Here is a 24,641-nt window from a genome sequence, read left to right as displayed (position 1 = left end):
GTTCTGTTAGCTTTTACATGAAGTAGTTTGAGAGGTTTGTTAGTTTGAAACTTGGTATAATACATAGATGCTAACTTAAGATCTGAGAATAACCTGAGTTCAACTCACTGAACCTCAGAAGCCTAAACTCATTTCCTACACTCTCAGTCTGGAGCAGACACTTAACTGCTATAATGGAAAATAATCATATTGCATGATATGCTTTGACTAATAAATGTGTGGGATGGTGCTCCCGTGACGGCAGTGCGCGTGGCTTTAATGTGGCTAAGCGGAACTGATGTCTCTGTGCAGAAATCTGGTGTTAGAATTGTCGTGTTTGCAGCCAGATCCTAGCGAGGCTCAGAAGGAAGAATCAACCACAATTAGAATGTCAAATCACGCTTCCCCTCTTCAAATTGCATTTCTAAAAATAAGATAATGAAGATATGTATTTGTGTGGGAGAGGGCTTATTGTACAAAGCTGCAAATAAGACACAAGGAAATGTCTGTGCTCTGATACCCCATTCAGGAGGAGACTTTCACTGCAGGGAGCTTCTATGCCATGAAGAAAGCTGCATAATGTGCTCTTCGCACAAAAGGGTCGCAGCCAAGAAAGCTGATTGCGTTTCTAAGCCTCTGGAATAAAAAGACATGCAGACAACATTGTTTTTCCGGTTAAGGCCAGGCTTTCCTTCTCCCTGTCATTGGATTTCAGACATTCTTTAAAGGGGCTGGGGAGAAACTTACATGGTCTATTAAACCTTGCTGCAGTTTTTAAGCCTTTATAAAATGGTTCATTATTGAATACATTTGGTGGCCACTATGTAATGGAAAGCATCTAAGGAGTCAAAGGATCACTCCTATACTTTCTTTCCTCCAGCTTCCTATTGTGTAGATAAAACCAAATATAGTAAAAAGGTTTAGGGTTGCTGCTGATGGCAAAGGAAAGAATCAACTGATTTGTGAGGTTCCTTCCTTTAGGAGATTATTCTTTGATAGTGAGAATTATTTGAGGTAATCGCTGTCTTTTGGAATGAAAATATTAAGTGGAAGGAGAGGTTTGGGGGACACATGTTCTTGAGATTTAGTTTTTATTTGGGGAGTTGTAATGAAATAGAATCATTTTCAGACTCAGGAATAGACTCTTGGATTGTTCTTTTTCTTCCTTTTTGAAGGCTAATGGATTCTTAAGGACTATAAGATTTCTCTGACTCAGGATGGGAGTAAGGAAACTATTCATTTGGAGCAAGGTGCAGCTAATGCTATTTTAACAGTTAAAACTTACTAAGAGATAATCAATATGCAAGGAATTGGTGATAAGTGGTTGAAATACTCACTGCTTTGGGGATCAATGACAGATATTTGAAAATGTAGGCTTTTCATTGCTTCCTGCATTTCAGTGTTACTATTTCAGATTACTTTTCTTCTGCCTGAAAAAAAAAAATCCTCTTAGTAATTTTATTTTTTAGCTCAGGTCTGCTAGAAATGTATCCTTTCCTTTCCATATTTTGGGTTTGTTTGTCTTGAAATATCTTACTTTTCTTTTTATTTCTGAGTATTGTAATCTTGGTGGTTGTTTTAACACTTTAGAGATGTCATTCCATTGTCTGCTAGTTTTCATCATCTCCCATGAGAATTAGCTGTTTTCCTACTGTTACTGACTCATGTCAATGTATGGGAAAAACCATTACAATATTGTAAAGTAATTAGCCTCTAACTAATAAAAATAAATGAAAAAAAAAGTAACAAAACAAAACAAAACAAACAAACAAAAAAACTATGTACAGAGTAAAAAAAACTTTTCTTTGGTTTTTAGCAGCTTGATAAGATATAGCTAGATGCAATTTTCTTCACATTAATTTTTTGATTTAGAGTTCTCAGAATTATTAAAGCTATAAATATTGTCTTTCATGAGTTTGGGAAATTTTTGAAGACAAGTATTATTTTCGTTCTATTACTATTTTTCTTTTGGGATATCATTTACATGTATGTTAGACTTTTTTTGTTGTTTGATATGTGTTTATGCTAGTTTGTATTTTTTACACTTTTCCTGTCTGTTCTTCTATTTGGGTATTTTTATGCACCTGTCTTGCAATTTAGGAATTTTGTCTTCTGCCATATTAAATTCATCTAATAAATTCTTAATTTTAGTAATTGTATTTTTAGCTCTAGAATTTTTATTTGACTCTTCTTTATACATTTTAGTTCTTTGTTAAAATTATCCACCTTTTCATCTATTTAAGATTTTTTTTCTCCTTTAGTTTCTTGCAGTTATAACTCATAGTTATTCTAAAGTTTCATTTAGCTCTAATATCTGGATCAGTATGGACCTATTTCCATATTTAGTTTTTCTTTGGCTTTTTAGACATGTTCTGTCTTTTGGCATGTCCAGTAATTTTTAAATTAAATTTCAGGCATTGTATGTAAAAACAAATTGTGGTCTCCAGATAATATTATCTTCCTATAGTCAGAGTTTATCTTTTTTCTATTAGGCAGAGTTGAGACTCTTTCTTAATTCATGTAAAGACTATGTTTCAGTGTTGGTAAAGCTTACTCTACTCCTGGTTCACCCCTGCCCATGAGGCCTAACATTCTTAAGAGCTTAAGAAGTTCACTGGGTCCCTCTCCCAGGCAGGGTCTAAACTCTAATCCTTTTCTCCTTAACAAATGAGATTCCTAAAAACTCTGCCCTGTTTTTTTAGTTTATCTGCTTAGCTTCTAAGCCTCCTGGCCTTGCTTCAGAAATTGGCATTTATATTAAGGAAAGAGCTGGCTGTATATCAGGCTTAGTTCTCTATTCCTCACCTTGTTACCAGAAACTTGGCTGTTTAAGTCTCAAATTTTATCTCTTAAGCTTTATAAGACAGTGAAAAATTCTGCTCATTTTTCTATCCCTAACAGTGGTCTTCTGCCTGGGTGCAACCTAGATTTGCATTCTTTTGCCCCAAATCCAGAATCATCCAAACAATTGCACAAAGTCAGTGTGTTTTCTAGCCCTTTCCTCCCCAGAATCTTGTCCCCTTTGGTTCTGCTTGTTTCAGCAACTTGCTGACGCTTTTAAATGGATTTTATTTTTTAATCTTAAATATTAAGTTGTTCCTGAAAATGTTGACCCACCATTCTACTGGCTATCTTTTGTAGGGAAGACCTGTTTGTTTCAGCATCTAAGATGTACGTATCAGAAACTGTTTGAGGCCTAAGTGCAAAGGCAGATAGAGTTGATAAGTTCTTGGGGTAGATTGTGTTCTACATAGGAATAGAGTCTTGTTATGGGTTAGATTGTATATCCCTCAAAAAGATGATTGAGATTCCAACCCCTGGTACTTTAGAATCTAGCCTTATTTGGAAATAGCATCATTGCAGATATAATTAGTTATTATGAGATTATACTGAAGTATGGTGGGCTCCTAACTCAATGTGACTATTCTTCTTATACGAAGACAGCCATGTGAAGGCCCAGAGACAAAGGGAGAATCGCCTGTGAAGATGAAGGCACAAACTGGAGTGATGCACCTAGAAGTTAATGATTGCTAACGATAGAAAGTCACTGTCAGAATCTAGGAAGAGATAAGGAAAAAGTCTTCACTACAGATTTCAGAGGGAGGTCATTTGCTGATACCTTGATTTTTGACTTCTAGCCAAAACTGTGAAATAATACGTTTCTGTTATTTCAAGCCACTCCATTTTCAGTACTTCATTATGGCAGCCCTAGAAAACAGATATAGGCTTCTTGTCTTTAGAAGTCAGAGAAGCTACTCTGAATAAGAGAAGAAGAATAATTACAAACTCCTGCGAGATAGAGAAAAGAAGGAGCCAGGAGGAAGAGAGACAACAAGTTAGAAAGAGTGGTTTGACATGATACTGTATGTTGACAATAATGTTTGTGACATTCTAAATCTTTGGGACATTTTAGAACTGGTACCTAGCTGATATGATGAGATTTCTTACAGCAACCAGAAAAGAGCATGAGAGTAATGTCTAGGTAATTGTGAAACAAAACCAAGTTAAGATAAATGGTGTCAGAGGACAGAAGAACCCTGAAACATCTAAGCCTTGGGCATTCAGAGACATCTTAGGGAGGATTTTGGAATTCTGTTGGCTCTGAGAGTTTCTTCAGTGGGAGTGAGGAGGATTAATTTTAAGAAATTTTACCTTGAACCCAAGAGTCATGACTATTGGTTATTCATGTGTTCATTCATTCAAAAATTTGTAGCATTTGGTGCCTTTTTAGCTATATTCTTGAGTCATGGTTTTCAAAGATTGCTTTCTTCCCCTGGTTATTTTTTCAAGCAGTGCCAACTATATTATGGGATAGGCTGTCGATGCTGCAAGAATAAATCCATCCTGAAACCTCAGAGGTCTTAACAACGTTTATTTGTTTTTTCCATAACTACTAATGTGGATAGCAATGAGGGGTGTTCTGCCCTGCATAATCATTGAGGTACGCAATATGATGGAGGCTCTGCCACCTGGATCGTCACCATCACTAAGGCAGAGGAGAAGAGAACGTAGAAGGTTGTCTGCCACCTCCTGAACTCTCTGATGGTCTGGGTGACGGAAGTACCTTTGCTTTTGGCTTGTTAACCAGAACTAGATGTATGATTCACTTCACTACAAGGAAGTGGGGAATGTATGGGAACATATGGAATATTTTGATAAGCATTATTGTCTCTTCCATTCCACCTTAGCTAGTAAATGAGTTGCTATTAATATCCCTGAAGAATAGATGAGAACATTTGAAGCATAGAGAAGTTAAGTAATTCTCCCAAGGTCACAGAGCTAGTGAGCTGCAGAGACAGGACTCACAGCCCAATCTGAATTCACAAGCCCTTATGCCATGTTGTATGGAGAGGAAAGAGTTGTCAGTACGCTTTGGATTTTGACCTTGATAATGTTCTTCTCTCTGTCACCCATGCCATAGGGACTTCTTGATGATATTTCTGATTCCTAAAGTAAGATATCGAGAGCTGAGTGAAACATGTCTTTTGCTCATTTTTGGAAAAGGAGAAAAATAGATTATTTTTCACTAACTATTTCTTAACTAGCTGTCTTACTCTGTTCAGGCTGCTATATCAGAATATCAATGATTGGATGACTTAAACAACACACATTTTATTTCTCATAGTTCTGAAGGCTAAGAAGCCCAAGATAAAACCCAGGATAAAGGAGCAAGCAAATACAGCTCAGCTGAGAACCTACTTTGTCATTTATAGGCAGTGGTCTTCTCACTGTGTCCCCAAATGGCAGAAGGAGCTGAGGTCTGTTTTATAAGGAAACCAGCCCCATTCACAGGAGCGCCACTCTCATGACTTAGCCATCCCCAAAGGCCCTAGACTCTTAAGACCACCACACCTGGGATTAGGTTTCAACATGTGAAGTTTGGAGGGCACAAGCAGTCCAGTGCTAAGTAGCTAACATGGATCCTTCCTTGCTCTGAACCATCACTGCACTTGGACTGCATTGCAATAAGAAGGAACTGAGGGGCATTAATTTTTCCATAATCCCATAATCTTGTAACATCTTTTGGCCTCCCTACCATACATGCAACACACACACACACACGCACACACACGCACGCACACACACACACACACACACACACGCATCTCTTCACTACGTGCGGTTGTAGTTGCTGTTGTTTCATTGCTAAGTCATGTCCGACTCTTTTGCGACCCCATGCACTGTAGCCCTCCAGGCTCCTCTGTCCTTGGGATTTCCCAGGCGAGAATACTGGAGTGGGCTGCCATTTCCTCCTCCAGGAGATCTTCCCAAACCAGCATCTCCTGCACTGGAAGGATTCTTTACCCCTGTGCCACCTGGGAAGCCCTTAAAGCTCTTTATGTTCATCCAATTTCATCCTCACAGAAACCTAGAGGAAGACATTGTATATTAGCTCCATTATGCCTTCACCTCACAGAGAGGTTAATTAATGTTTCAAGGTCACATGGGTATAACAGTAAGTATTAGAACAAAAATTAATGATTTGGGAAACTGACATTTCAGAAAAACTCTTCCTGTTTGAGTGTGCAGGAGGGAGAGAAGGGTGAAAGTCTGGAATCAGGGCAGATGATGAGAAGCTACTGCAGCAGTCAGGACAGTGGTATATCATGGGCGTTAGGGTCCTGCAAACTACAGCAGACACTTGGAAGTGTCAGAGATGATGCCAAAGCCTTCAGTCCCTGCACCTTACAGAAGATTGCAAATTCAGAGAGGCAGCCTGTTGGGAATGATGCTCTAGGAATAGTAAGTCGCATTGGAAACAAGTTTGGGTCTGACTGTATCTTAAAATCACTGCAAAGACCTGCAGTAAACCATACACAATCATGTCACAGTCATGCATAATTAATAAGTAATTCTCCAGCAGTTTCTAATCTCAGGAAATGGTTGATAATCAATGCCTATATTTAATTGCTTATGTTGCAAAGTCAAGAATATTGTGAAGTGATACTGAATTGAGGCCAGTGAAGACTCCGGAAAGATCTAAATTTAAAGATCCTTTCTTAAATATCTGATGAAGAGAAACTCACAACTTGGAAGCAGGCCCTGGACTTATCAAAATCAGATTTTAAAAGAACACAAAGACCTCCTAATTTCTGTGGCAGGCAGGATAACAGCATCTGCGCCCCCCCGCCACCCAAGATGTCCACAGTCTAATCTCCAGAACCTACACGTATATTAGGTTATTTGTTATTAGGTTATTTGACAAAGGGCAATTAAGGTTGCTGGTGATATTAAAGTTGCTAATCAGCTGACTTTAATGAGGGCGAGTGTCTTAGTTCAGGGGTCCCTAGCCTCCGGGATCTAATGCCTGGTGTTCTGAGGTGGAGCTGATGTAATAATAATAGAAATAAAGTGCACAACAAATGTCATGTCCTTGAATCATCCTGAAACTCCACCCCACCCTGGTCAATGGGAAAATTGTCTTCCACAAAACTGGTCCCTGGTGCCAGAAACATGGGGGACCACTGCCTTAGTATATCCAAGTGGGCCCAATATAATCACTAGTGTCCTCAAAAGGCACAGAGGAAGACAAAGGAGAGCCAGAGAGATGACAAGTGAGAAAGACTGGGCCCAATGTTGTTGGCTTTGAAGTTGGAGGAATGAGGATGGTCTCTGGAAGCTGGTAAGGCAAGAAAGCAGATTCTCCTGGCCTCCAGCAAAAAGAAAATGCATTTTGCCAACCCCTTGATTTTAGTCCAGTGAGATCCACTCTGGACCTCTGATATGCAGACTGTAAGATTGTACATTTGCATTGTTCTAAGCCACTTAATTTGCAGTAATTTGTTACAGCAGTCACAGGGAACTAAGTCAAGTATGTTAGAAGATAAACTATTTCTCTGGGTAGTTCAAACTTTTAACAACTTATCTTTAGGCTGACTCTTGTCTACATGAAACAAACAAAGCTAACAAAGCATCATAGATTTCCATTTGTATTCTTGACAATGGAAACGGTCTTAACCATGAATTGAGCACAAAAACTTCTTACTGAGTCATATTCTATCTAGTCTCCTCTTCATATTAAAAAAACCATGCTGGCAACAGTGTTTCTCACATACTGGGAGGCAACTGCTTCTTTTTATCAGGACATACCCTTAATTTAAAAGGAAAAGAGGCCAAGCCAAAAATATAGTGATCTTTGTGAACATACAGGAAACAGTCCTTTGTCTCAGCAGAATAATGTGAGCGGAAAACATCTTGCTCAACAAACACATTCTTAAACTATATCAATAATTGGTTGGCATGAAAAGGAGAATGGTGAAGATTGTGACCTTATTTTCTTCCTGCAAGTTTCCTCCTTTCCAGGGTATTCTCTTAAGCCCATTCTCTCAGTTAAGAGGCACAGCTCTTTCTGCCAATTCTTCAGCGTTATTCTCAGCAGGTTGCTGAGTTTGGGGCTGTGTGGTCACTTTAAGATCAATGCAGCCCTTAACCTTATTAAGTAACAAGACAAGAGAATTCCAGGCAGTATGAGAGTCTGTAGTCCAATAAAAGTTCCTTTAACCACGTCCCAAGTGTGATAACACAAGCGATGTCACCTTAGAATATAAGATGAAACCTGCCCTGTTTGGGGGTCAGAAAGCAGGGGAGAACTTAACTTGATTAAAAGAGCCCTGAAGCTTATTTTAAACAAGTTCCTGCTCGAGGATCTCTTAAGATACAGCCAGTGTTGTGCTAGCTCAGCGGTATTACCTGCATTAGAAACCATATTACTCACCTGCTTAACTTTAGTCAATTACAGAAAATAGCACCTCTGACTTCAGTCTAATACTTTGAATTTCATGGACGAACATAGAGCCTCTATAGAATAAATTAACCTCTGACCACATCAAAACCAACCTCAAAAACTTGAGCATCTTCCTAAGTGGGAAAAATAGAAAAAGCTGGAGCCCGGTAAGAATGTATGTCAGCCTCAGAAAGCTCCTTCTGCCAAGAAGTCCTAGAATTGCTTCTCAAGTCCAGATGGTCAGATAATTAATAGTCAACCAAGAGTTACTGAGAGTTCAACCAAGCATGGTGGAAGGACCTAACAAGTATAAGATGTGCCTAATGCCTTCAAGAAATTTGCAATTAAGTTGGGGAAATCAACCATGGGAAGGTTACAAAAAGTAATTATACACTTCTTTGTGTATCTGTTGGTCCTGCCTTTACCACGTTGAAGGAGAGACTCCATGCACCTTATTCATTGCTGCACCCACAGTGAGCAGCACAAAACTACATTGAGCAAAAAGAGTGAATCCCCAAATGTGTGAACAGCAGCGCCAGAATTTCTACTCAGTTCTGGTGGTTTAGGAGCCACGGTCTGCTTAGAAGGGAAGTAAAAATCCATATTTGCCCAGCACTACTGCATAAGATTGAGGACATGGTCAACTGCACGTTGGGCTTCCCAGGCGGCTCAGCGGTCAAGAATCTGCCTACAATGTAGGAGATGCTGGTTTGATCCCTGGGTCGGGAAGATCCCTTGGAGGAGGAAATGGCAACCCCCTCCAGTGTTCTTGCCTGGAAAATCCCATGGAGAGAGTAGCCTAGCCGGCCACAGTCCATGGGGTCGCAGAAGAGTCGGAAACGACTTGGCGACTAAACAACAAAGGTGCCTTAAACAGTCTCAGGTATACCGTAAGCACCCAGCAATCATTGGCAGGTGGCATTATGATCATCTCCAGTGTGATTAAGATATGTGCTCCTGTCTGCAGGCCCCTCAGGCTCGGTGACCTCTTCATCTTTCCCTGCTCACCACCCACCCACAGTACCTACACCCAGGGCTTCTTATCCTCTCTTGGGCAAGGAGAGGTGGGAAGCCTTTGTTTATCTCATGAAGCCCTTTTGCCTGCACCCCACCTGGGCCGGAGCTTCTGAGACTTAAAAGGCCAGGATTTGAACTTCAAAAAAGCCTCTTCTCTTCGTTTTTGTTCTAACAACACTTCCTGAGTTGGCAGCTTCATTGTTCAGCTTGAATGAGGAACATGCCACAGTGTAAATAAAGAAAATACTAGGAATCCCCGTAATCCTGTATACACACCCACCCACCAAATTATTAAAGCGTTACACTATTTGACTTAAGAAGTGTTTTGAATAGCAACAATAACAAATATCTATTAAGCTATTTTTATGGTGCGAGCACTGTCTTTGGCTATAGGTCCCTTGTCTCTGACCTCCACTTCATTCCTTGGCCCTGGATTTACATCCCTACCACTGACAGTTTGACTCTGCTGTTTCCTCCTGTTTGAATTGTTCTCCTATTTTGTTTATTTACTAACTATATCCTCCATCGTTTCCAGCCCATTTGTATCACTAATCACTCTAAAACCCATAGCTCCTCTCTCAGCCAGGCACCATGAGAAATAAAAGTGAAGCAAGAGGAAAGGGTCTACCAACTGCAAAGCTAACCGAGGTGATGAGGCTAATAAATACAAGACACAATAGAGAAAATTCCACAGTCCTGTGAAATTCTGGGATAAAAATTATAATTGGTGCACAAGTGTCCAGAAGGCATAGCCAAACAACCAATTATAATCCTAAATCGACACAGGTATAGAATTGACCAAATCTTCTTCATCCTCGAAGCAGAGTTTCTATTATGAGTTTATGAACCTGTTCCAGTTACTAGGTATAAATTAGTTCAGGGGCTTTTCACTTTCAGCAAAGCTTATGTAGACACACACGAAACAGGATTTACAAAATATTTTCAGTCATGATTATTTCCACCAAAAGGCTCACCATAAAATTTCTTCTAAGGAGCGAAGCTTATTTACTAAATAGATTTAAAACATGATTTGATTTGCAAAATGGTTTTGTTTGCATGGGAGTTCAGGACAGATAGCCATTGCATTAAAATGAGGCAAACTTGTAATTACTTTACCCAATAGCCTGAAGTGCCATGAGTTCATGCTCTTCCCCAGTAAGCTTAATTCATTCCAGAGAAGTCATCTGAATTTAAGTTTTGGTAGAAGGTGTTCATAAAGCATGTCCAAGAGATAATTAACTGCTCACAGTCATCAATTCAGATGTCCTTAGGGGAGTCTCGCCTCCATCTTTACTCATTTATGACTTTATTTATGCGTAGTGAGTCACTCTAAAAAAGAGAGTTTGAGCCAAAGAAACAAGGGATCTTGGCATTTAGATTGGTTCTATCTCTAGAGCAAGGGTTATTAAAAGAGATCCTCAAATCATGGATGGGTTTTAGTGGTGTTCTCAAGCACTGGAAATTGTAAGCCAAAAGTTGTGTGTACATATGTGCTTCCTGTGAGGACAGCACCATAGCTCTGATCAGATTTTTCAGAGGGATCCATGACTTCCTTCCCAAAGCCAGTCCTTATTCCCCATGGCTGAGTGCTAGGAAGTTTCAGGAACCACCTCAATTTCTATCACAGTCTTATATGTCAGAGATACCTGGTTCAAAGCCAGCTGGGTGCCCAGACTCTCAGGCTTCCCAGGTGGTGCTAGTGATAAAGAATCCGCCTGCCAATGCACGAGACATAAGAGACTCGGGTTCAGTTCCTGGGTTGGGAAGATTCCCTGGAGAAGGAAATGGCAACCAACTCTAGTATTCTTGCCTGGAGAATCCCCTGGACAGCTGGCAGCCTACAGAGTCGCACAGAGTAGGACACGACTGATGCAACTTCGCAAGCACACTCGCGTGCACACTCGCGTGCACGCACCCAGGCTCTCAGTTCCCCTTGTCTTCCCCTCCTTCACCCTACGTTACCCTGGCACTGACATTTGCCAATTTGGATTCTGAGAACTTGACTTTATATAGAGTTTCATAAAACATATTTTCCTTAATATAGTCAAATGACAAAGCTAAAACAACTTAGCATGAGCTTGATGACTTTATTCAAGTGAAAACAACCCATGGGTTCGGGAAGTACAGTGCCCCACTAGCAGTGGCGTGCTCTTCCCAAAGGGGCTTGGGTGAGCGCGAGTTTGATGGCGCGTTGGAGGAGGTGCTGTGGAGACGGCCCGACTGGCCAGGAGGTGGAGGGTTTCCTTGTGAGGTGAGCAGGTCCTGTGCTCTAGGATGAGGTGAGCTCGCTAAAGCTTAGCTGGGGGATTGTGATTGGTATTACGCTTTCTTGACAGTGAGGCATTTACTGTAAGTGCAAGCTGACTTGGGTCTTCTCTTTATTTTTTATTTTTTGGCCACCCCACATGGCGTGTGGGAATCTGAGTTTCCCAGGGATCTAATCAGCATGCCCTGCCTTGGAAGCATGGAGCCTTAACCACGGGACCACCAGGGAAGTCCTGACCCACACTTAGATTTGTGACGTGGCCTGGGCCGCTGGGGCAGCCTCCGTGCGATGGGTCCCTATATACAGGTTGACTTTCTCAGTGTGGATTTTGTACTTTCTGAGCCTTAGTGCCTTGAGAAGGAGTCACTGTGTTGTCATCCTTGCAGTGGTCTATTTGTTGTGAGTTGTAGAAGTGTCTCCCTTCAGAGTGATCATCTAATTTTTGCCAGGGGTATTGCGTGGGGCACGACCCTCCTGATCTGCTTATCCAGTGATTGTGAGATTATTTGTATCACTTTCATGGGTTTATTTTGACTGTAATGCATTTTTTTTCCTGCATTAAAGTTTGAATTACTTAACAGTATACCATGTGTATACCTTTCTGTGAGCATTGTCTCAATCATTAGATAGAAAATAGCCCCATAAAAAACCTAAAAAGGATCAGGGGAACAGCCATATTGTAGAATAATTAATGAAGGAAAAACACCTTGTTAGGTTATGTTATGATAATGAATGTTAACTGTTGAGGTAATTGAGCCGATTGTAATGGGATTTGATGTTGTTTTAACATAAATGCCTATCAGTTTGGAGAATGGAAATACAAAACTCTTTCCCATTGAAATTGATTGTAATAACATTTTGAGAAATAGCCCTACAGATTTCTTTTCAGGAACAAATTACTCTCCCATAGATTAGTGTAACACTATTTTGTTCTTCTGTCTGGAAAGAATCTTTTCCAGTATTTTCAGACCTGTGATTGTATTTACTTCCTCTATCTTTAGGGGAATTGCAGTGTGTTTCATGACCATTCTTCCTTTTCACAGGCAAGTGATGTTTTTGTTGTCATTAACAAAAAATGTAGCTCACACTGTAGACACGGTCTCAAAGGAAAGGAAAAAAGATGCAGATCAATGATTGCCTTACAGAGATTCAGGTAAGATAAGTTCCCTCTTACTGTAGAATGTCCCAGTTTTTATTATCATGGACTTGAGGTGCTAAAAACACACATATAAATCTATCTGATGAGTGTGTGTGTGTGTTTTGTATGTGTTGGGGTATTGAGAAGAAGCAAGACGATCGCTATTGGCCCCGCGGTACTGCAGGAAGATTTTGATAGATGCTGTTTACTGTTGTTGAAGATCTGACTCAAGCCTTCTGGAGAAAGGTCATGCATGACATCCAACAAATCACTTTTATGTTGTACCTGATGTGAAAGTCAAATGGAAATTGTTTATAAGAGTCAATCAGAGTGAAGCTCACTGGTTAGAATAACTTTCCCCAAACTTATCAGTTTACAGGCAAAATAGCCATGACCAAGAGCAGCGGAAGTCAGGAGAGAGGAAAGACCCAGGTCCGGGAGCACCTCGGGACGAGGGCCTGGAGGAGAGAGGCATTTCAGGGAGGACGGCCTTCCCAGAGCCGGCACAGCGTGCGGCCCGGCCCCTCCCGCTCCTCAGCTTCAACAATGCGGACGCTCAGCACAGAGGCTGCCAGCGCCACTGGACCAAACCCGCCAGGCGCGGCCTGCCAGCTCAAGCATAAAGACCCAGGGAATTGAAGTCCGTGATTAGGAAATTGAAGGCGGGCTGAAAACTTGAGATTTCCTGTGCTTAGCTGGGGGGACTCGTGAGAGATTTGATTAGAATGCGCGCCAAGAGGCCGGCTCTTTTGTCTCTTCTGCTCTACTCTGGCCTGAAGTGGTGGGGTGCATTCCAGCGCCCTTATTAGATTTGTCGCCGAAGATTTAAAGCATTCAGAAGTAAAATTCCATTGATCTGAAAGGTCAGGCAGGGCAGGAGGAGGCATTACAGGTTTAATTTCCAGTTCTGGGCAACTTCCTGGAACTTTCCCTCCTTGAATCAGTACCTCTTCCATAAAAATGAAGGAAATGTTTTTTTGTTTTTTTTTTTTTAAAGGAAAAAAGAAAAGGAAACATTCCTGAGAAACTATACAAATGATAAAAAGTAAGCATGCTAAATGCTTTCAAAAGAAGTTAGTAAAATTGAATATTTTTAGTACTGTTCCAGCCTAAAGTCTGTAGAACTTACTGCTACCAATAAAAAGCAAAAATAAGACAGGAAATTGTGTGCTGTAGTTAATTATGATTAATGTGAAAATAAAGTATCTTCTAACAGAGACGAGGAAGTTGGGGCTTCACTATATAGCTTTGGAGCTATGTAATGAAATCCACATATCTAAAAGGAAAAAATAAGAGAGGTCAAGACTAGACCAAACATGCTCAAAAGGAGCAGCAGGAACAGTCCACTGTGGGTAACTTGGACGCTTTTGACAGGTGCGTCAGGAGGTGTGAGCATGTTAAATGTGGCTCCCTGCCGTCTGGGAGGCCAATGACAACGAGATGCTCTCTTCTTCATGAGTGTGAACCCCTTCCAAGTCATCCCTTTGATGAATTCCTCCAAGTTTTTGTACCGCCAGAGTTATTTTGATTTAGTGACATTTTACGATCCATCTCCTGTGTTTTCTTCCTCCTTTGGTCTAAAGTTAGCATGGCCAGATCACTTTGATGATTCTGAACCTCAGAATCCTGAAAAAGCCCAACGGTGGCACACCCCTGACTTTGCTAACACAAAAGAAGGCAGAGCTGAAGAGCATCTGTGATGGAAAATATTTTGAATGGCCCTGCTCTCTCTTAGCTCCCATTTCATTTTCAACATCAATTTTGTACTCCAGCCTTCCTCTCCCTTCTTTCCATTTGGTACTTTCACACCAGGATTCTTTCCAGTCATTTCCAACTAACTCAGCTCCCACACTGGTGATGGTGCAGAACTCTTTGACGTTCTCACAGCTGATTTATGACAGGGACATGTATTGTCAGAAGGCCAGAGAAAATTAAAAGGCAAGAAAAGAAGCTGGGTGTTACTCATGATTATGTCTCTAATGCCTGATGTTTCTGCCTAAGCTGCCCAGCACCTTGCCTGGCTCATGTTAAGTGCTAAATATGTGTTTTTCCAATGAAATAATTTAATCTATGGTGAAAGTCCTAATGAGCAAAATTAATGACAGACCCCAAGATCCCAGAGTTATCTTTTAAAATCAGATGTTTCTGAATTTTAGGTGGGAAAAATATTTATACTGTGTTTGTAATTAGCACCTAGGTCAGGGATAACTACAGTCCAATCTGGGGGTCCTCTATGTTCATTTGTATTTTTTGTAGGTAATTATAAGTAATGGGAATAAGTTTCTGTCTTGATTTGGTAAGTAACATTGTCAATACTATTTAATGTTACATTTTCTTTCCTGTAAAGAAAGGTAAAGAATGCAATGCAGGAGACCCGGTTCGATACCTGGGTCAGGAAGATCCGCTGGAGAAGGGATAGGCTACCCACTCCACTATTCTTTGGCTTCCCTGATGGCTCAGCTGGTAAAGAATCTGCCCACAATACGGAGACCTGCCTTCAATCCCTGGATTGGGAAGATCCCCTGGAGAAGGGAACGGCTACCCACTCCAGTATTCTGGCCTAGAGAATATCACGGACTATCCATGGGGTCACAAAGAGTCGGACATGACTGACTGACTTTCACTTTCTTTCCTGAGCATTCCTTTTCATTTTTAATAGCACTTCCATCCTGCCAGTCTCTTTATACCAAAGACTTTGAGGTCATACTTCTTTTTTCTCTCCCTCATCCAATGAGTGTATGCATCTGTGCGTGCTAAGTCACTTCAGCCGTGTCCGACTCTGTGCAACCCTATGGACTGTAGCCCTCCAGGCTCCTCTGTCCATGGGATTCTCCAGGCAAGAGCACTGGAGTGGGTCTCCATGCTCTTGTCTAGGGGATCTTCCCTACCCAGGAATCGAACCTGTGTCTCACATCTCCTGCATTGGCAGGCGGGACCTTTACCGCTTGTGCCTGGGAAGTCTATATCCAATGAGTAAACACAGCCTATTGTCTCCACTTTCCAAATACCTGGACTATGACTGTCTCTCAATACTTGGGTTCAAGCTACCACTGTCCCTTGTCTGAATGGTCACAGTGCCCTCCTACCAGGTCTCCTACAGACTTTTCTCAGCAAAGCAGCCACAGTGATTCCTTAGGACCCTTTTAAGTCAGATTCTTTAATTCCTCTGCTCAGAAACATTTCTGGCTCCCCATTTCACTCAGAGTAAAAGCCAGAATCCTTACAGTGACCTCACATCAGCTCTGCTTTGTCTCTTGGACATCATCCAGGACATCATCTAGGACCTCACCTAGGACCTCATCTAGGACCTCATCCAGGACCTCATCTAGGACCTCATCCAGGACCTCATCCAGGACCTCATCCAGTACCTCATCCAGGACCTCATCTAGGACCTCATCTAGGCCCTCATCCAGGACCTCACCTAGGACCTCATCTAGGACCTCCTCCAGGACCTCACCTAGGACCTCATCCAGGACCTCACCTAGGACCTCATCCAGGACCTCACCTAGGACCTCATCTAGGACCTCATCCAGGACCTCATCTAGGACTTCATCCAGGACCTCACCTAGGACCTCATCTAAGACCTCCTCCAGGACCTCATCTAGGACTTCATCCAGGACCTCATCTAGGACTTCATCCAGGACCTCATCCAGGACCTCACCTAGGACCTCATCCAGGACCTCACCTAGGACCTCATCCAGGACCTCATCCAGGACCTCATTCAGGACCTCACCTAGGACCTCCTCCAGGACTTCATCCAGGACCTCATCCAGGACCTCACCTAGGACCTCATCCAGGACCTCACCTAGGACCTCATCCAGGACCTCATCCAGGACCTCACCTAGGACCTCCTCCAGGACTTCATCCAGGACCTCATCCAGGACCTCACCTAGGACCTCATCCAGGACCTCACCTAGGACCTCATCCAGGACCTCACCTAGGACCTCATCCAGGACCTCATCCAGGACCTCACCTAGGACCTCATCGAGGACTTCATCGAGGACCTCATCCAGGACCTCACCTAGGACCTCACCTAGGACCTCACCTAGGACCTCATCCAGGACCTCATCCAGGACCTCACCTAGGACCTCATCCAGGACCTCATCCAGGACCTCACCTAGGACCTCATCCAGGACTTCATCCAGGACCTCATCCAGGACCTCACCTAGGACCTCATCCAGGACCTCACCTAGGACCTCATCCAGGACCTCATCCAGGACCTCACCTAGGACCTCACCTAGGACCTCATCCAGGACCTCACCTAGGACCTCACCTAGGACCTCACCTAGGACCTCATCCAGGACCTCATCCAGGACCTCACCTAGGACCTCATCCAGGACCTCATCCAGGACCTCACCTAGGACCTCACCTAGGACCTCATCTAGGACCTCCTCCAGGACCTCACCTAGGACCTCATCCAGGACCTCACCTAGGACCTCATCCAGGACCTCACCTAGGACCTCATCCAGGACCTCATCCAGGCCCTCACCTAGGACCTCATCCAGGACCTCACCTAGGACCTCACCTAGGACCTCATCCAGGACCTCATCCAGGACCTCATCCAGGACCTCACCTAGGACCTCATCCAGGACCTCACCTAGGACCTCATCCAGGACCTCATCCAGGACCTCATCTAGGACTTCATCCAGGACCTCATCCAGGACCTCATCTAGGACCTCACCTAGGACCTCATCTAGGACCTCACCTAGGACCTCATCCAGGACCTCATCTAGGACTTCATCCAGGACCTCATCTACGACTTCACCCAGGACCTCATCCAGGACCTCATCTAGGACTTCAACTAGGACTTTCTTGCCCTCCCATGCTTCCTCCCTCTGACCACTCTTGTCCTCACAGGGCCACGAGTGGGGTCTTCACCCCACCTCCCCCTTTCCTCCCATACAGAACACGCTTCCCACACATATCTCCATGGCTGCTTCCCCGACCTCCTTTAGGAATTTACTCAAATGTCACCTTCTCCAAAATCCTTCAGTGACCACTCTATTTTATTTTTTATTGTTACCTTTCCTTTTTATAGATTGATTTTTATTGGAGTATATTGCTTTAGAATGTTGTGTTAGATTCTGCTGTACAGCCAGGTGAATTAGTCACACACATACTTATATCTGGGCTTCCCAGGTGGCGCTAATGGTAAAGAACCTGACTGCCAATGCAGGAGACTTAAGAGATGCTATTTCAATCCCTGGATCAGGAAGATCCCCAGAGGAGGAAATGGCAACCCACTTCAGTATTCTTGCCTGGAGAATCCCATGGACAAAGGAGTCTGGTGGGCTACAGTCCATAGCATTGCAAAGAGTTGGACACAACTGAAGCATGTGAGCTTGCATACATGCATTTATGTATCCACTCTTTTTTAGATTTCCTTCCCATTTAGGTCATAACAGAACACTGAATAGAGTTCCCTGTGCTATACTGTAGGTTCTAATTAGTCATCTCTTTTATACATAATAGTGTATATATGTCAGACCCAACCTCCCAATTCATCCCACCTCACCAACTGCCTTGGCAGCCATAAGTTGTTCTTTACATCTGTGACTCTATTTCTGCTTTGCAAGTAAGTTCATCTTAACCATTTTTCTAGATTCCATATATAAGCATATTATATAATGTTTGTTTTTCTCTTTCTGACTTACTTTACTCTGTGTGACAGTCTCTAGATCTATTCACATCTCTGCAAAGGGCACTCTTTGTTCCTTTTAATAGCTGAGTAATACTCCATTATGTGTATGTACCACATCTTTTTTATCCATTCCTCTATTGATGGACATTTAGGTTGCTTCCACGTCCTGGCTATTGTAAATAGTGCTGCTGTGAATGCTGGGATCCATGCATTCTTTATAGTTTTCTCTGGGCACATGCCCAGGATTTCTCTGTTGTATGGTAGCTCTAATTGTAGCTTTTTAAAGGAACTTCCATACTGTTGTCCATAGTAGTTGTGCCAATTTACATTCCCACCAACAGTGCAGAATGGTTCCCTTTTCTCTACACCCTCTCCAGCATTTATTGTTTGTGGATTTTTTGATGATGGCCATTCTGACCAGTGTGAGGTAATACCTCATTGTAGTTTTAATTTGTATTTTTTTAATAGTCAGTGATGTAGAACATCTTTTCTTGTGTTTGTTGGCCATCTGTATGTATTTCTTTGGAATGACCACTCTGTTTTAAATGGTTTTTTCTTGACATTCCTATCCCTGCTTTATTTTTCTTCATGTTACTTATCATCAGGGGATGTTCTTATACTTTACTTGTTTGTCATTAACTGTGGGTCCCACCAGCATTAGTGAACTCCTTAAGACTTAAGGTCTTCATCTGCTCTGTTCCCTGCTCTGTCCTTGGAACTCAGAGAGCTGATTCATTAAATATTTGCTGAATGAATAAATGAACACTTTCCTATTGTTTGCACTCAAGTTCCAATGCTTACCTCGATTAATTCAGCTTTTAGCAAACCAAGTAGACTGATTTGTTCTATGACAGAACTTAATAATATGATTTAATACATATTTGAAAGTAGATGACAGAAATTCTGCCAGACCTGTACTCCTCAAATGAACGTAGCTTTGTATGTAATTACTTTAAGCTTCATGGGAATGAAACTTATTGATCTAGAATTGCATGCTGCTTTATCAAATTGCCTTTGAAATTATTGGTACTCCATTACCTCTGTAAGCCTAGCTACTCAGATTCATCATACTTAGAAGTCTAGAGGGACAGTCATGTTGCCTGCCTATCAGGGAGAAAAAGATGCAAGGGGTTAGCAAATAGGTGGAAAGTATGGTTATGGTCATACACAGGTGGAGGAAACCGGTTATAGTCGATTACTTGTTATATATAGGGGACATTGCAATGTTTAAAATTATTACACTGAGTAAAGCCTGGAAAATACTAGGTGAATCATCATGTTAAAGGTGAAATGATTATGAAAAGCATGGCACAATCTTTTCTGAACATTTATTGGCCTTGCTTAAGAACTAGAGAAAGCTGTAAGAGTATTTGTCATAAACAATAGTAACCAAAGAAAACAGATCCCTTAAAGAGCTGACTGCTCTTGAAATCCCATTAAAGTACCAGCTACATTCCAGAGTCCATTAATAAACCTAATTAATGGCATCCTATTTTGGTATTAATGAGACAACTCTTTGACATAGTCTTTGGCTTTGTAACAGTAAAATATACAAAGAACAGTAAGATGTAGAAAATAAAAATAGACAATTCTTGGCTCTGTTACTCAGCCCATGAAACTTTGAAGCCACTAGAGTTTTCTAGCTGAGAATGCTTTAGTAGAATTAATTACTCATGTGAACTTATTTCCTTTTACCTTTTAATTATTGTATAAATATACTGATATATTTATGTTTATGTGGGTGTTGAAATATAATCAAAGATGATAAATCTGGAAAAATGCTCTATTTGGAATAGAGGTATTATTAGGTGACCTTCTGAGTTCAGCTCAGTCAGAAGTATTTTTATCTTATTTAACCCATTATAGTTATTCAGATACACAGTATTTTTAGAAGTCCTGTTTAATTTCTTTTATTAAATACTAATTTAAAGGGCTTATATCATGGCAGTCTAGTATGTCCTCTCTTATTTAAAATAATGCTAAATTTACTGGTTGTAAAATATGATAAAAAAATCTATAGTGAAAAGAAGTATTAGAAAAATGCTTTTTTTCCCACTTTCCTAAAATTTTCTAAGTTTTCCATTCGTCACCAACTAATACATGGTCATGTTTATATCTGCCCATAATGTTTTGCAGCCTAGGGTACAGTGGTTGTTAGACATTTGTGCCTACCATCTATATTATTAAATTTATGTCAGAAAATGTGTGGCAGCAATGGTGCTGTGCATAGAAAAGGCTGTCAACCTTGTTGACTATCCTTGCAAACCCTGAGAGAGAGCGTCACATTCAGTATTAAAGGAGTGAAAGGTGTGCTATTGAATGAGTATCAAATTATGTAGCCTTTTGAAGCCCACTGAATTTTCATCAATCTGTTTTTATTTCCTTATAATGATTTTTATAAACGTAAAGCCTGTGTCTTTGCAGGGGCGAATTTCTCTCTTTGCAAAACAAAAATAGTTTTTAGGAGGTTGTTCTTACGTTGAAACAAATGGACACCAAACAGTTGGGGTTCTAACTCCATCTTTGATACTTTGTAGTTGTGTGATGTTGGGCAAGTAAATTAATTTCTCTTTGCAATAGTTGCTTCATCTGTAAAATGGAGATATTAATTGCCTCTTCCTTAAAGTCTTGATATAAAGATAAAATGAACAGATATGTAACATGGTTAGAACAATGTCTGAAATATAGTAGATTCTATTAAATGAATGAATGTATGAATGGACTTTGGAATCAAACAAATCAGAGTTTGAATGTTCTTCTAATTATTAGGCATGTGAGCAGTCATACAGCCTGTCTCAGTTTAGATTTCCTTGTATGAAAAGTCAGGGAAATAATTTCTGTCTTCTAGGATTGTTGGATAACATCAAATGAAATTATATTTTTCACTATTAGGGTGAAAAATCTATACATTTGATTCTCTGCACTGTTGGGAAAACATGGGGAAAGGGTTGATACTCCATTAGCAGAAGTATAAACTGGTGCAGCTGTTTTGAAGGACAGTTGGCAATATCTGTTATCCATTTAAATGTACCTGTTTTTGTCCAGCAATTTTACTTCTAGAAGTTTATGTTGTTGATAAGTAAAAATACATATGTGAGGATCCTTACTGTAACATGTTTGTAATAGTGAATGACTAGAAACAACTTAGACATCTATCAATTGGGAACTAGTCAAATGATAATAAATTTATATAATAGAATTATATGTAGCCATGAAAAGGAATGAGATAGATACACAGTTATAGAAAGATATCCAATATGTATTATTATATTAAATACCTGGTTGAGCTAGTTGAAGAATAGTATATGTAGGTATCATGTAGAGACACATGCATATATATGCATATGTATGTATACATACATACATATAATAAGTATATATAAACACAAAAAATATGTAGGATCTTGTATGTAACCAGCTTGATATACTCCACTAATTTGGTACACAGATGAACACACTTGCCTTATTTGTCCCACTAACTGCTCAAGTGTCCACCTGCCCCAATGAATTGTCCAAGAATTCCAGGGTTTATGCAAGTTCAAAATGGGCATGTCATTCCAGCTCTCAACACCAGGGGGAGCCAGCACAGCAGCGTCTGTCCAGTCCTCTCTCGGGCTGGCTTTTCCTTTCCAGGCTGAGCTGTCCTGGCCGGTCCTAGTGCCAGATGCCAGGTCATGCTTCTTCATGGCTGTTGGAATGCCTCACTCTTCCAGAATCCTAGAGGCTGTGATGGGTCATGTTTGTGCTGTGGAAGAATAGCTGTCTTAGCTTGCACAGTCCTTATTCTCTAAATCACAGGCCTAGTCTCAGTTGCATTTTCGACAGGAGCCCTTCAGTGGGAAGCCCACGGACTCAGAGATGACCTGATGTCCTCTTGCCCTCCTGGCGAGGCCTCTGTGTCTTTCCCTGGTGGAACCACCCAACCAGCCCTTCAACCAGTTTCCCTAACTTCAGGCACAGATTGAACTTCCTCTTTCCTAGAAGACAAAGGGGACGGTGGTTCTCTCTCAAATTCATCCAGCTCCTCTCCAAACTCCGCATATCAAGGACAAGAGTGGCTTTTGATAAAGCAAGCATGTTTGTATTGTCCCTTCCTCTCCCATCCCAGGACATTGGGTGTCTGCTGGCCTCGTGTTTGCGTAGCTACAAACAGCTGCTTTTTCATTGCAGAATGAAGACATCCCCTTCAAGGTGAATTGCTGGATCTGCCCATTCAAACAGGTAATACTTTGGAGGAAATGGGTGCTCATCCCTGACTTACTCGGCATCCCACTTGTCTGAATATTTGTATTTCTAAAGCATGCAAGTTTTTGTTTATTTATTTGCTTGTTGATAATGCATAAGGGTCTAGAAAGTCCCTGGAGGAACTGTTATGAATGCTACTTGTCTATGAGAAGTAAGAATGGTTGTTAGGAAGAAGACTTTTATTTTTTACCTTATACCTTACTTTTTGCTAGGATTTTTTAAAGTGCATTTTTTTATACATATAAAAGATGATTTTGAAAATAAGTAATTGTATTTCCCAGCCTATGACAAATATTAAAACATGATTGTTTTCCTTTCTCTACCTGTCACTAGCATTTTTCTGACCCCGTTATCTGGACAGGAGAAGATGGTCAAATCTGTCACGTCTAATATTCATGAAAGTGTTTGACCATAGTTGAAATATGAGAGAAGAGTCAGAAAAGGCTTCAACTGTTTTAAGGTGGGCCAGTGTATGTGAGTAGTCTTTAGCATAATCTTTGCTCATAAGGCTGCCATATACAGTTGTATAGGATGTACACTGAATAAGATGTGTATGTCTAAGGGACATGTTCATATAACAGGCATAGTAAATTGGTATATTTATCACTGTCGTTGCCTGGAAGACACAAAAAGTGTCCTGTTCAAGTAAAGTTGTTATGACAGTCTTATAGCAGATGACAGTAAAGCACATGGGCACTGCAGAGCAAACGGCAGCAGGCCCCTGCCGGAATCGATCATTTCCAACAGTAATGGTGAAGGCTGCTCTCTGCTCTTCTCTGACTTCCATTCACCTCTGTAGTCGCGCTGTCACGTGCCACCGTAAGCCTTTCCTGTAGGAGGAGAGAAAAACAAATGATGGCATACACTGTCCTCTTCTCTGAACCTTCCTCTCAAACAAGGTATCTTCAGAATCAGTGGCCAAGTTCATTGTCATTTTCTGTGAACCAAGATGGAGGCGTTCCTGTGGTCCTTGCTTGTATTGGAGTGCTCTTAAGAAGGATGTGACTGAGTTTAAACTAGATGAAATTTTTGTAATTTCATTACAAAATTCAGAAAATTCTCTATCTTCAAATTGTTATGGACATTTAATGACAAGGAAACCAAATAGGGTTAAGAGCATTTGCTTGAATTTATTTATTTATTTTTTTGGTATATTTATCAAAACATAGAAACTGTTTTAGGGTACTGCTTGGAACTTTCCAAAGATTAATTTTTAATACATTGATGCCTATTAATGTTTGTATATGTTATTTAACTTTATGCTTAACTTATTTATAATATAATCATTGATAGCTGTTTTTATATCCTCAGTGTGTAAACTGTTGTACTCAGACTCTAAAAAAACAAGTGCTACAGAAATACTAAAAGTTTATGCATTAAAAGGAATACAGTTCCAGGAGTCTGCCTGTGCAACTCCATTGGCCTTATCCAGGTATAAAAAATAAACCATCTGATAACAATGCCTCTGAATAGGGTGTTAAATAGATAAAAGGTTCTATCAGTTAGGACCGTTTCAATTGTAAGGCCGAAAAACTCACATTGAATTGGCTTAAGCACAAAGAAAATTTATTGCTCCTACAACAGAAATGTTCAAAAGTAGGGAAGGCTTCAGGACTGGCTTGATCCAAGGGCTCAAACAATGTCATGAAGACCTAATCTGTCCCCAAGTAAGTTTTTATTCTTGGGTTTCTTTTATGCCAGAAAAACAACTGTTAAAAGCTTTAAACATGAACTTATCCAGTTTCAAGTCCAGCAGAAAAGAGCATGCTCCTCCCTTAGACTCTGCATCTAATATTGATCATGGACCCATTCTTGAGCCAATTGCTGTAGCTGGAAAACATAATCTTCTGTTTTCTAGAAATGAATCACATGCCCACTTTGGAGTCAGGTGTGGAATCAGCTCTACACCCATAATCTAAGGTTGGGGGAAGGGCTGGTTCCTCAGAGAAATGTTAGGATGCAGGTAGCAGAAGAAAAGGTACTGGGATGCAAAAAGAAAAAGTACAATAAGGTAGAAGTATCTAACCAAAAGAGAGTGGGTAGTCCAGATTTCCAGGTGAACATTCCTATCTAAGGTGTAAAATAAAAAACAACAATCTAAGCTATTGGGAATGTGTGATGATGATAGTAT

General features: G+C 40.9%; 1 long non-coding RNA gene across 1 annotated transcript in view; it reads left to right on the top strand.

Annotated features, from left to right (window-relative positions):
* Positions 1-22,486, top strand: part of LOC133043365 (uncharacterized) — a 171,892-nt gene extending 149,406 nt beyond the window's left edge. The window contains exon 3 of the long non-coding RNA XR_009689692.1: positions 22,436-22,486. This is a non-coding gene — a long non-coding RNA (uncharacterized LOC133043365). The remainder of the gene's footprint in view (positions 1-22,435) is intronic.
* Positions 22,487-24,641: the final 2,155 nt, after the last annotated feature.

This window comes from Dama dama, chromosome 22, assembly GCF_033118175.1.
Source record: "Dama dama isolate Ldn47 chromosome 22, ASM3311817v1, whole genome shotgun sequence".
NCBI lineage: Eukaryota > Metazoa > Chordata > Mammalia > Artiodactyla > Cervidae > Dama > Dama dama.
This window is presented reverse-complemented; position numbering and strand designations above follow the sequence as displayed.